This window comes from Anastrepha obliqua, chromosome 5, assembly GCF_027943255.1.
Source record: "Anastrepha obliqua isolate idAnaObli1 chromosome 5, idAnaObli1_1.0, whole genome shotgun sequence".
Classification (NCBI taxonomy): Eukaryota; Metazoa; Arthropoda; class Insecta; order Diptera; family Tephritidae; genus Anastrepha; species Anastrepha obliqua.
Window position 1 is genome coordinate 40,146,631 of NC_072896.1, and position 12,888 is coordinate 40,159,518.

Consider the following 12,888-nt stretch of genomic DNA (forward strand, 5'->3'; position numbering starts at 1 on the left):
GGCCAAAGATGTGTCATGATGGAATATAATACCTTTTCGATTTGTCAATTCGGGCCGCTTTTCTTCAACTGCACTGTTTACTTTCGTTAGTTGGTCAATGTAGACATCAGAATTTATCGTTCGGTTGTGTAGTTAGAGTTCAAAGTAGACAATTCTTTTATAATCCCACCAAACTGATAACAAAACCTTCTTTTGATGAATATCAGCTCCTGATGTTGTTTGAGTTGGTTTACCTGGCCGGCTCTACAATCTTGATATTGTTGGAAACAACCCATTTTTCATCACCAGTTATCAGTGGTTTTAAAAATGGATTTTTTTCATTACGTATCTTTAGCAAATAGCAGCTATTAATGCGTTGCGGTAAATGCTTTCAGTTCGTGAGGAATTCATGTATCGAATTTTTGAATATAGTCAAGTTGTTTTAAGTAGTTTTCAATGCATGTATGTCATACATGAAGCTTCTCTGCAATCTCACGTGTTGTACTGTGACGATCCGAATCGATTATTGCTTTGATTAGGGCGTCATCAACTTCAACTGGATGACCAGAGCATTTTTCGTCTTTGAGTGAAAGTCACCAGAACGAAATTTGGCAAACCAATTTTGACACTGCCGTTCTTTTAAGGCTTCGTCACCATAAACAGCACATAACTTTTTATGAGCTTACGATGCGGTTTACCCTTTGCGGAAATAAAAAAAAAAATATGGCGAAAATGTTTCTTTTGATTTTGCATTTTTCAACGAACGCCAAACGAAAACTAAGCAACCGATCCTTTTTTACTGATTGACAGCTGAATTGCCAACTATTAAATAACAAAATGTGTTTTACATTTGTACTACGTCTGCAAACCTAAAAATTTAATTAAAGCCATCTATGAGTGAAATCCGCAATTACTTAGTTGCCAACCCAATAATTCCTTATTATTGGATAGTTTCGATGATACATAGTTACAATAAATGGTCATGGTAGAGTACAGTAGGTTCCGTTTTTATGCGGCTTTTTTTATGCGGTTTTGAAATAGTGCGGTTTTTTTTTTAAATTACAAAATGCATGTCGACCTATCGGGAATTGTACATATTAACAAGATTCTAAACCAGCTAAGCAAAAACTCACCACAGATTACATCAGAAATGCTAACCCTACAAGTATGGAACCGCCTGCATAACTATCCAGATCAGACGTGTACATTTCCTCAAGTGACGAAAGTGATTTTACGCCAAATCCTAAACGAACGCGCAACATGTGGGTATTGTCTGATTTTATTTCTGACTTAAATTTATTTTTCGATTCTGACGTTTCTTAAATAAAGATATAATTTTCAAAAATACAATATTTTGTTTATGCGATTTTATTTAATTATTTCAGATTCGTGCGGTCTATGGAACGTATCTATAGTTATAATATGGGACTAGTGCCCTTTTTTATGCGATTTTATTACATTATTTCAGATTTATGCGGTTTAGCACTTTTGAAACGTATCTATAGTTTTACTATAGAACTAGTAGCTTTTTTTATGCTGTTTTTTTTATGCTGTTTCTTGCGGAACGCTTCTACCGCATAAAAACAGAACCTACTGTATTATGATTTCGCAGATACATATGTATGAAATATCAATGCCGTAATAATGAGGAGATGTCGGCGGCGAATCTCATACAAACCACTTTTTAAATTGTGAATGATTTCTAAATCATTCAATATCAATGTCTTGATATTGCCGAAAAGTGATTGGGAATTGGTAAAGGGAACAGAACAAACAAATACTGAAATAATAAAATCCAGCAATATTTGGTTTCTATCTGCATACTAATATCACGACTTTTCCAAATTTCATGGCAGGCAATATTACGTTAACGTAATAAGAGCAAAAGAAGAACACTGATATATCTATAATAAATATATACAAATATGCCTCGCAAACGTTCGAATCTTCCAGTAATACCTAAGTCAACAGCAGCTGATGAACTCAAGGCTCGCCTCAAAGCAACGCACCTTTGGAGGCATTGTGAAAACTCTCACTAAATACCAATATGAGTGTACATTTGCAGCGCGATACGTCCAGACAAACATTTTCAAAGCATCAACAAAATATTGGTAAAGGAAAAGTGCCGCATTATGTTGACACGCAATCTATTTCATTTGCATTGAACTTTTTCATCATTGTGTTATCCATTTAACAACATATTTGAAAAGTTTGTGCGTACATTGGCACAATTTATAAAAATCTTAAATGGCTTTGCGAACAAAAACCGCCGGCGTTAATAAAATAAACCACGCAGTTTAATGAAAAATTACAGGCCATTCTATTACATACAAATCCATTGACAGCAAATATTAAATATTTTTAAATTCATTGGGTCTTTCTCTTATCAAACAAGATCACCTGTTGATAAAGCAGCTTTGAACAAAGCAGCGAAAGATCTCAGCCATAAAATTAAAGAATATAAAAATCAATCATTTACAAACTACGCACAGCAATTAAATAATAAAAGAGACACAAACTACTCACTATGGAAATGCACCAAAAAGCTTAAACAGCCAGCAAACCATAATCCACCAATCAAAAGAGACAATAATGGGTGGGCGAAAACCAACATAGAAAAAGCAAACTTATTTTCAGATTATCTAGCAAAAATCTTTACACCCAATAGCAACACATCACCAATGCTAAATAATGATGGCATAGCCAATGATGATTATGGCGATATAGTACCCATAACTGAAGATGAGATGTGCGCCGAGATACAAAAGCTGAAGTCGAAGAAATCTCCAGGGTTTGATTTAATAACTGCCGAAGTCCTCAAACAAGTTCCACGAAATATCATTACTAAGCTAACAAACATAATGAATGCTTGCTTTAAGCTGCAATACTTTCCAATCTATTGGAAAATAGCTGATGTCATCATGATTCTAAAACCAGGAAAGCCTCCAAACGATGTAGCATCATATCGACCAATTTCACTGTTGCCCATCTTATCAAAACTGTTGGAAAAATGTTTGATAAAGCGCCTGAGCAATATCATAGAAAACAAACAAATAATACCAACGCACCAATTTGGATTTCGCGCGCGCCACTCAACTATTGACCAAATTCACAGAATTACGCGTATCATCGAGAACACATTTGAAGAAAAAAATGTGTGTTCGGCTGTATTTCTCGATGTCTCTAAAGCTTTCGATAAAGTATGTCATGCTGGCTTGCTGTGGAAAATAAAGAATGTACTGCCAAAAACATGTTTTAATATCTTAAAAACCTACCTGTCTGAGCGCTATTTTCGCGTCAGATACAAAGATGAGTTCTCTGAACTGAAAGAGATTAAAGCTGGTGTGCCGCAAGGAAGTGTGCTTGGTCCCCTTCTCTATCTACTTTTTACTCACGACCTGCCAAACAGCAGAAATTGCTTTACAGCAACATTTGCTGATGACACTGCAATACTAACCGTCGGAAAGACAGAAATAGAGTCTACTGCACAACTGCAGCTTGCTATCAATAAAATATACAATTGGACAGATAAATGGCACATTAAACTGAACGAAACTAAGTCTGTACACATCAACTTTACAAACAAAAAGACCAACTACCTGCCAATATACATAAACAGCATTAAAGTACCATACTCTAATACAGCAAAGTATCTAGGTATGACGCTCGATACGAAACTTAGGTGGAGTGCGCACGTGAAAAAGAAAAGGGAAGAACTGGACCTAAAATTCCAAAATATGCATTGGCTAATGGGTAAGCAATCAGCGTTATCCGCACACAATAAAATACTACTTTACAAACAAGTTCTCAAACCTATCTGGACCTATGGGATTCAGCTATGGGGATGCACCAGCTATAGTAATACAGCGCATATACAAAGATTTCAGACTAAGGCACTCAAGCATGCAGTTTGCGCTCCATGGTATATTAGGACGCAAGACCTAGAACGTGACCTCAATATTGATTCGGTTACGGCAACCATAAAGAAATTTGCAAAGTCGCACGCAGAGCGACTAAGCAAGCATGTGAACAATGAAGCCTTGATTCTTAACGATAATACAAAATGGAAACGAAGGCTCAAACGTAAAAAACCTCTAGATTTAAACTAATAAATAAATAAAAATCAGTTAAAGTATGAATTGTATTTTGCTGAGGATTAACTCAAATTATTTGTTGTAACAAAACTCTACAAAAATTGCTCGTTAGTATATATACCTATGTATGTAATGTTATACTAGTTGCAATGAAAATACTAATAATAAAAAAAGTCCTCGATTGTCTGTGCTGGACTATCTACTAAAAAAAAAAAAAAAAAAAAAAAAATTGGGTCTTTCTGGTGTACTACCGCACACGTCACTCGAAGTCGCCATAATCGGTCATTGTAACGTCTAAACGATTTAAAATTCATGTGTTCGTTTTCCATTAATACCACGAAAGGTTTTCATTCAAATAATGTCCAAGCGCGTAGATCACTCTTAAAATTAGTACACACAAATATAACCAATATATCAGTTTTTGATAAATATAACTTTTTATAAATTACCATTAGGATTAATAAGACTATTTAATGTTAAAAATGCGTATTTTTTGCATAAGCTTGAAAAAATGCACTATCCCGCTCGCTTATTTTGCTTAAATACAAACACCGAAAAGGAACGTTATTCACTTATAAAGAACCTTTATTGATTGAACATTTGATTTAATGCCTTTTTTACTAAATAGCACATCGTATTTTATTGAATTTCTAGTATTACAAATGCTCTTCTAATCGTTTATAATACAGTTCATACTAAATGCGCGGCGCGAACTGTCAAAGGAACGATAATGGGAAAAGAATAAGACGAAATAAAGAAAAACCCCGTCAACCAAAAGGGAACAGTTTGTATCATGATGCAATAATTAAAGGTGATGTAAGTAGCCTAATTTTCACCCTGTGTTAGCCATCTTGAAGCTACTTAATAAATCCGTGTTGTCCTCTTGGAAAAGCTACTTTTTATTTCAGAGCAAATTCTAAAGAAAAAGTACTCAAAAGCGTAGAAATTAAAACTTTTGCTGAAAAAGTTAGCAGGCAATACGTTTTGCCTATTCCATTTTGCTTAGACTTTCGCATCTTTCAATTCTATTGAAAGTTCTGTGAAAATCATTGTGAAAATTACATTGCATTAATTGCATTTGAAGTTTTGGGATTTTTGATAAATAGCTGCCACATAGCCACATTTAGGTACGTCTTTCGTTGCAGACTATCAATCTGATTTTTTGTGAATAACTGCTTAAAATTTATATACACAGGTGTGATTAGAGCCCGTTGCTGCCACCAATACTTTGCGTTTCATCAAAAAAAAAGAACCCAGTTTTAAATAACAGGCATTTATCCCCGTAAGCATGATTTCTGTGACAAAAAATAACACTGACACTTAGCATCTTTTGACCACAGAAACATACGAGGGTGCTATTAATATTTCTGGTCTACAAAGTTTTTAGCAGTTTGACATTTCAAAAAAAAAAAAATTGCTTTATCGGCTTAATATATTTAGTAAGCATTTAAGTAAATTATAAGAAAAAAAATGCCAAAGAATAAGAAAATAAACGGACAAAAAGATTTTTTGAAGTGCTTTATTTTTAATAGCTTTAGATTTTTCATGAAATAACATTTTAAGTAACTTAATAAAATTGAGATTAAAATATTATACTTTGTTTATATTTAAAGTACAATAAAGGAAAACACTCAAAACACTACATTTTTCTTAACAATTTTCGGGGAAGATTTTATCAAAAATGCCTGTGTTTTCTTTACTATTAATTTTTGGATTGAATCTTTTAATAGACGAAATATGCCAAGACCAAGCTTTGTTTTGTGCCACAAAACGTGGACAAAAGAGAAAGTTAAGTTTGTTCGTGTTCCCAGAGACGAAGTGAAAAGAAAAAATTGGGTAAAATCATGCAGCACTTCGTTGAAGCCAGGCGAAAAAGTTTGCATGTATCATTTTTCGGCGAAGGATTTCGAGATCGGACCAGATCGGAAAAGGGCTAAATTGTATAGTGATGCTCTTCCGATGCCTATCGAAATTTTGCATTGTTGGAATGAGCCTGAGACAGCCCCTCATTTAGTTGACGTTTCTACGCAAACAGAGTAAATTCTTTTTTATTTGAAAAGTGTAGTTCTATTCAAACGAATTTTGATTTAGATTATTTACCGATTTTCGTGTGTCTCAACTATAACTGCGTATATATAAATTTATCTTTTTTTAGCACAGATTTTATACTTGTAACTTTGCAGGTAATCTCGTTAAAAAATCAAATGTATGATTAGCGGACGTGACGAAATAAAAGTGGTTTTTCCTCGTTAAGAGTTTCCACTATTCTCAAGTTGTTTTATTTATTACGTCAGTGTAGGTTTACAAGTGGCACATATAGCTTCCAATCCGATGCATGGTCAAAATACATATAGGTATATATGTATATATGACACAAATCCATGGAAATACTTAAGTTAAAAATATAAATAATTAAGTACCACTTATAAAATAACATAAAATTATTCTATGGCTTACAACGACCTTTTTCAATTTTTTACTACATTTTCAGAAAGGGGATAAACTTATGCACTTTTTTCCCTTGCTTCCAAATTGCATCAATGGATTAAGTAGCATCCGAAATCAGTTGTCAAACTTTACTTAAAAAAAAAAAAATAAATAATTGGCGCGTACACTTCTGTTAGGTGTTTGGCCGAGCTCCTCCTCCTATTTGTGGTGGGCGTGTCGATGTTATTCCACAAATGGAGGGACCTACAGTTTCAAGCCGACTCCGAGCGGCAGATATTTTTATGAGGAGCTTTTTCATGGCAGAAATACACTCGGAGGTTTGCCATTGCCTGTCGAGGGGCGACCGCTATTAGAAAAATGTTTTTATTAATTTTGCTTTCACCGAGATTCGAACCAACGACCTCTCTGTGAATTCCGAATGGTAATCACGCACACATCGAACTTTACTTAAGGGGTTAGGTGGGTTACAGAGGTTCAAAAAAAGGGTATTTTTACTATTTTTTTTTTTAATATATACAATCATATATTTTATTTAAACAATTCAGCATATCAAAGATACATATTTAAACAGTATTTTGTGAAATTTTTATTTAAAAATTCCGAAAACTCAGCCGTTGGTACCTCATCTCCCTTAACGTCTCACAAAAAAATGCTCTTGCCGTGGACAGCATAACTCATTATTGGTTCATTTAAAATCAAAAAACCAAAAATATTTCGTTAGTACATGGATAAATCTCGTTACTGGACGAAGGAAAAAAAAATAAAATTTAATTTGAATTTTTGACAGACTTTGAACAAAAAAACACATTTTTTGGTCAAATTTTCGTCATGTGTTAGCTCGAAAAAATTAGTTGTAATAAAAATAACAAAAAATCCTTCGTTCAATAACTTGATAATGTTATTCCAAAGATGTGTGCAAAATTTGAACAAAATCGCTTCATAACTTTTCGAGAAATCGTGTCCACCGACTTAAAAAATCGAGTTTTGAGATAAACGCGTATACCTGCGAAACGCTGCACTGACATGGCCTGATGGGCGGAACTTCTGAAGGGTCTATCTCGTAGAATTTTACTCGGATCAATTTGAAATTTTAGGAGAATATTTTAAACATATTATACTATTTAATAAGACAAAAAAAAAAATCGATTTTTTGAAATTTTCAAACCCACCTAACCCCTTAACCTTGCATAATTGAATCATGAGTTTGTATATACTACTTATTTTAGAAAGCAGAATTATACAAATGGTCCTGAGCGTGTTCATGCCCTGAAGGCCGATAGACGTCATGGTGAAAAGATTTCTAAATCTAGCATCCGTGGATAGACGTCAACGCCCCCATGCCATCGAGCCACACCAACTTTTCAATTTTTTCAGAGGGGAAGAATCGCTTTGCTGCACTTTTTTTCAAAAAGTTTAAAATATATATTTTTTGTTCACCTATTATGAATTATATATAAACCTTGCTTAAGTCCTAATATAATATTTTAAGGCATAAATAAAGAACCGGCACCGTTTCGCTGGAATAAAAAACGAAAAAGTGAGGTTCGATAGAACTTTTGTGGTGAAATTGATCTTTAGCCTACGATAGAACAATATTTTCAAAAATAGTGAAAATTTGGACTATAAAATCGCGCGATCTTTTAATCAAAATTTCCGAAGCGGTATTCAATTCGACTTTAGTTGAATTACAATAAATTATACGTTTTAGCTAATTGCAAGTGTTCGATATACTTTCACTAATCGCAGAGTCTTCATTTACTGAAAACAAGCGAAAACCCGAGTAAATGTTGTAATTTTTGGCACCTTTTCTAAGGAGCACTAAGAAGCCAGGACTTTTAATAATGACAGTTCATTCCCTCCACCTACCGCCATTTTAACTATCAGCCATATAGGAAAGTTTCTCCAGAATTTACAAGCACTCATTTTCCAATAACTACTTCTAAGTAAGTTATAATTCTTTGGGCCACCCACTAGTTGGTTTATCAGTTTACCCGAAAAACAGCAAAAACTGATTGCCAGCAAAATCCAAAACAATTTCGCCAAACAAACAAAACATAAACACTCAAGTGAATTTAACATTTTTCTACAAATACTGAGTCTCCAAGTTACGGACTGTGAGAGGATGTCAGACAAAGCTTTGAAAGGATACACATATGTATATACATACACACATAGGGAATAAAGAGCGTATAGAGACACGCACTCAACTTTTTTCCTTGACTAAACATTTTCTTTCCGGTCAGTGGATTTAAAAGCGAGTGTGAAATAAATATCTTCTATACTTTTTTTGCATATTTTGTTACTTTATGGGAATATGTCTATTGTACCATATATAAGAAACGAAAGCCCTTTTAACTAAACACCAACCTTATTTAAACAATTTTTCGTTCATTTACTCCGCATTTATTTATCGCTGCAGCTAAAGCTGTTGGCCGCAGGGTCTGTAACCCATATTATTTTGCACTTTTATCACATAAATCTTGCTTGCTTGCATTTTTTGACAATTGGACATTCAGCATATCAATTTGATTTTATTTTACACTTTCTATAGCCTTAAAATGTTTGCACTTTTAACATTTCTCTTATATGCGCTTTCATGTGGGCGAGTGTGCGTATATAAGCCATATGTGTTCTATACTCAAGAATTAATCTATATTTACACTTTCGAATTCACTTCGTTTGATATTTCCAACGCAAAAATATCATATAGAAACTAAAGAAAAACAACAAAATAATCACTCGGTTTTTGCTTAGTTGCCTACGAATTATCACGCTATGCACCGCACTGGCTTGGCATAGATGGAAACAAAAACAAAATGCGCACACGGTTAACATGCACTCAGCATTTTTTTTTTTTCTTTTACACCCGCCCGCATTCGCGTTGGCCATTAACAAGACCGAACACAACTGGCAACAGCCTGGCCCTGCTTACACATTCAGCAGCTGCGACAGGAACGAATGAACTATTTGAACGCGCTCACGATGTTATTAGTTGAGGGTCTGTTTTTGCTTTGTCAACCACAACCTGCCAGAGTGTCTCCCTAAAAATTACGAGTACATTTCATTTAAAACTACGTACATTTATGAGTGACACAAATGAGCCGACAGTGCTGTTCGTGCGGGACGACAACTGGGAGAAGAGCAAAAGCGAGTGTTTTTCCATATTAATTTAGGGGTTTGTTTACCTTCTTTAGAAGGGATGCAAATACAGGCGGTTTATGGGTGATTGTTTTTCGTTGCAAATTTCCAATTGTCCTTTGAAATGTTGAATTAGAGTTGGTGTATTTCTTTCAAATTTTCCGCTTAACATGGCATTTTCAGCATAGTATAGTAGTTTAGTGCCTATTTTTTAAACGAATACAATACTATCATTAATGCATATAAAACTCTAAAATAAAGTGCTTGTCAAATACAAAAAGCACAAAAAACAATAGCTGTGTAGGCACAATATTCTCCCTAGAATGCGTATGTAAGTATGTACGTATATACCGCACTGCAGCAACTAAATACATTCGCTAATATATACACACACACACGTGTACATGTGTATTATAAAAGGGAGTGCTCTAAGTTGTCTAAATCGACTTACAGATGTGCTACACGCTATTATAGATAAACTTAAAATGAAGATAAACTTTTATACGACAAAATAGTTGGGCTACTCGATTATTCGTGTGTATGTACTTTGTAAATATGAAACAATTATTAGCATTATTAGTTGGAGTAAAGTAATCAATGGAAATGTCAATTTTTAAATAATATGTACAGCAACTATTAGACGCCTTGTGGCATCATAAATTATTTCGTTCATCACTTCAGATTATAATCTACTAAAAACTTCGCGGCTGCATCCAAATAGTAACAAATATTCAAATTTAAAGAATTTCAATTGTACACAAGTTACGTTTTTTATGTATCTAAACCTTGAGCGGTGGTGTGCGTATTGACGTTCTGTCGCCGAGGTTAGGCCCCTAATATATTATGCGGGCTTTCCGGTTTTCCTGGATGAATTTTATGGCCTTTTATAAGCAAAAATTTTCTCGCACCCTAGCACTGTCTTTCTTTAATTTGTTTTTATTTATATTATTATTCTGAAATCTGAAGAAAATTTGGGTTTCTATTTAGCTAAGTTAGGTGTTAAGTAATTTGCTTTACCAGTTAATTTATAAGTTAAAATAGAAAAGGTAAATAATAAATTAAAACAAAAGTGCTGAGTGTAGTGTACCTCTTTCCATATGTGTGTACATTTGTATGTGCTCTTTTGGATTTTGCGCCACTATTCCCTCACTGATTCGCGAATATGGAAATCCGTTTGAGCATGTTTTTTATTGTTTTTTTTTTTTCCTTTACACATCTGGCGTTGTAATTGGGTTTCATTCGTTAAGTTGCTCTCTTCACACATTTGATAGTAAAAAACATCCAGTCAACGGTTGTATTAATAATTAATGATTGATATAATGATTATTAATTAATACTTAATACCGCAACTATAAGTACATATGTACATGTTTATGAGTGTATGCTAAATCGCTTTGGCCGCGCAAGCTTTGTAATCTTTTAATATTTAGAAGCGGATTGTGTGTGCCATATAGAACGTGAGAGTATTCGGCATATGAGAAAGACTCACCCCCTAAAGTTCGATTTCTTGAAGCAAAACAATTAAAAATAACACGAGAAAGAAATGCAATTATTAATAAGAAATGTTGTGTTTCTGGCTGAAGCATAATTTTAGGCTCGACTCAAACATATTTTGTTGTTCTTAGTAAAAGCAGAGAACAGAGAACGTTAAATATAGAGAATTCTCACGAGCTACGAATAGTGTGAATTGTCAAAAATGAAGTGAAACCGCGAACACTATTTCACCTCGCTTAACTCGACAGCGGGGAAGTTCTTAACAGGGCTGATTACAGTGAATTATGTACAAGTACATTGGCTCTGCTCAGTTTTTGGTTTCTGTATGAAATCAAATTGACGAATGCCGACGGCATTTTGCAAGGCATTTGCTTGTGCATTTTTATGTTCCCTTGGTAAACGAAAATTTATTCAATTTGTATTTTCAAACAAAGGTGATGAAGAAAAATGATTGAAATTATTATATGCGCCAACATTTCAAATCAAAGTAACTTTATATTTTGATTTAATTTACCTCTCACATTTTGGTATGTGCGTTTTAGTAAATTTAAAACTAAACAAATTTGATGAAAATTTTTACTAATATTTTGAGTCGAAATTAATTCATAGCATACAAGTGTTTTGGTATATCGACATATGTACATATTTACATTTGAATATGCATTTTTTGTTCCTTTGGCAAACCAAATCTTTTTCAATTTACATTTTATTACAGGGAATAATAATATACATACATACATTTGTATGTATGCATTTTCTAGATAGTATAAAACTTTAAAATAAATAAAGGAAACAAAGAAACGTATTTGCATATATGGGACAACTAAATTCAATTGCATCTTTATTAAATATATATATGTTGCACGCATATGTGTGCACTGAAGCAACATGACCTACCTCACGAGCATCGCCTTATATTTCATGTAAATAACCTAATGATCAAATTCCTGCCTCACAAAAGCTAAAACAAATTTCTTTTGAATACTCATGTACATATTTGTATGTGCGTATGTACACTTGGTGCCCATATCCCTTCAAACAAATCAAAAAATTCTGTATACAAAACGCTTCATTACCAGGCACACAGAAAGATGGCATATGCAAATATAAATATTGAATTCAAGCAAAACAATGCTTATTAATATACACATATGCATGTACATACAAGCGCACACACAGGTCATTTGCTTTATTCCTCAAAATGCGTATGTCGTTCAAAGCTAAAATTCTATGCCTAGCGACTACAAGAACAAAATGCAGTCATAGACGCAGGCGTAGCGGCCATCATTCTAGTTGCCATAGCGCTGAACAGTCGCGGCGGCGCCGAACAGTTTCAACTATTGTAGTGTGCAACAAAAACTCATCTTCAAAAAATTCATTGATAAATTCGAGCTCATAGTTCTAAGAGCAAGAATTTTCATTCATAAAACGAGCCGCCCATATGCCAATTTTCTCGACAATTCGAAAATAGTCAATATTGGAATATTTCGCGTAGAATTATTTGCCAATATTTGATAAATCTTCAATTTTTGTCAAGTCGAGTGCCCGCGGCATCGTACATATGTATGCAAAAATATATGTATGTAAATATGTCTTTCTAAATGCTCGACAGCCGCAGCTGCTGTGCGTCAAGTGCGCGCATGAGCATACAGTAAGTTGCAGAAAAAACAAGTAGCTTAAAAAAAAAGGTCTGATTCGGACATTTTAATACTAAGATAAAATTTGGAAACAATTA

The 12,888-nt window shown here is 33.9% G+C and overlaps 1 protein-coding gene across 1 annotated transcript in view; it reads right to left on the bottom strand.

The window, feature by feature from the left end:
• The window catches only part of LOC129247163 (glycoprotein-N-acetylgalactosamine 3-beta-galactosyltransferase 1), a 107,159-nt gene extending 97,651 nt beyond the window's left edge, over positions 1-9,508 (bottom strand). Inside the window, exon 1 of the mRNA XM_054886136.1 lies at positions 8,889-9,508. The gene's annotated coding sequence lies outside the window, so the exon portion shown is untranslated. The remainder of the gene's footprint in view (positions 1-8,888) is intronic.
• Positions 9,509-12,888: the final 3,380 nt, after the last annotated feature.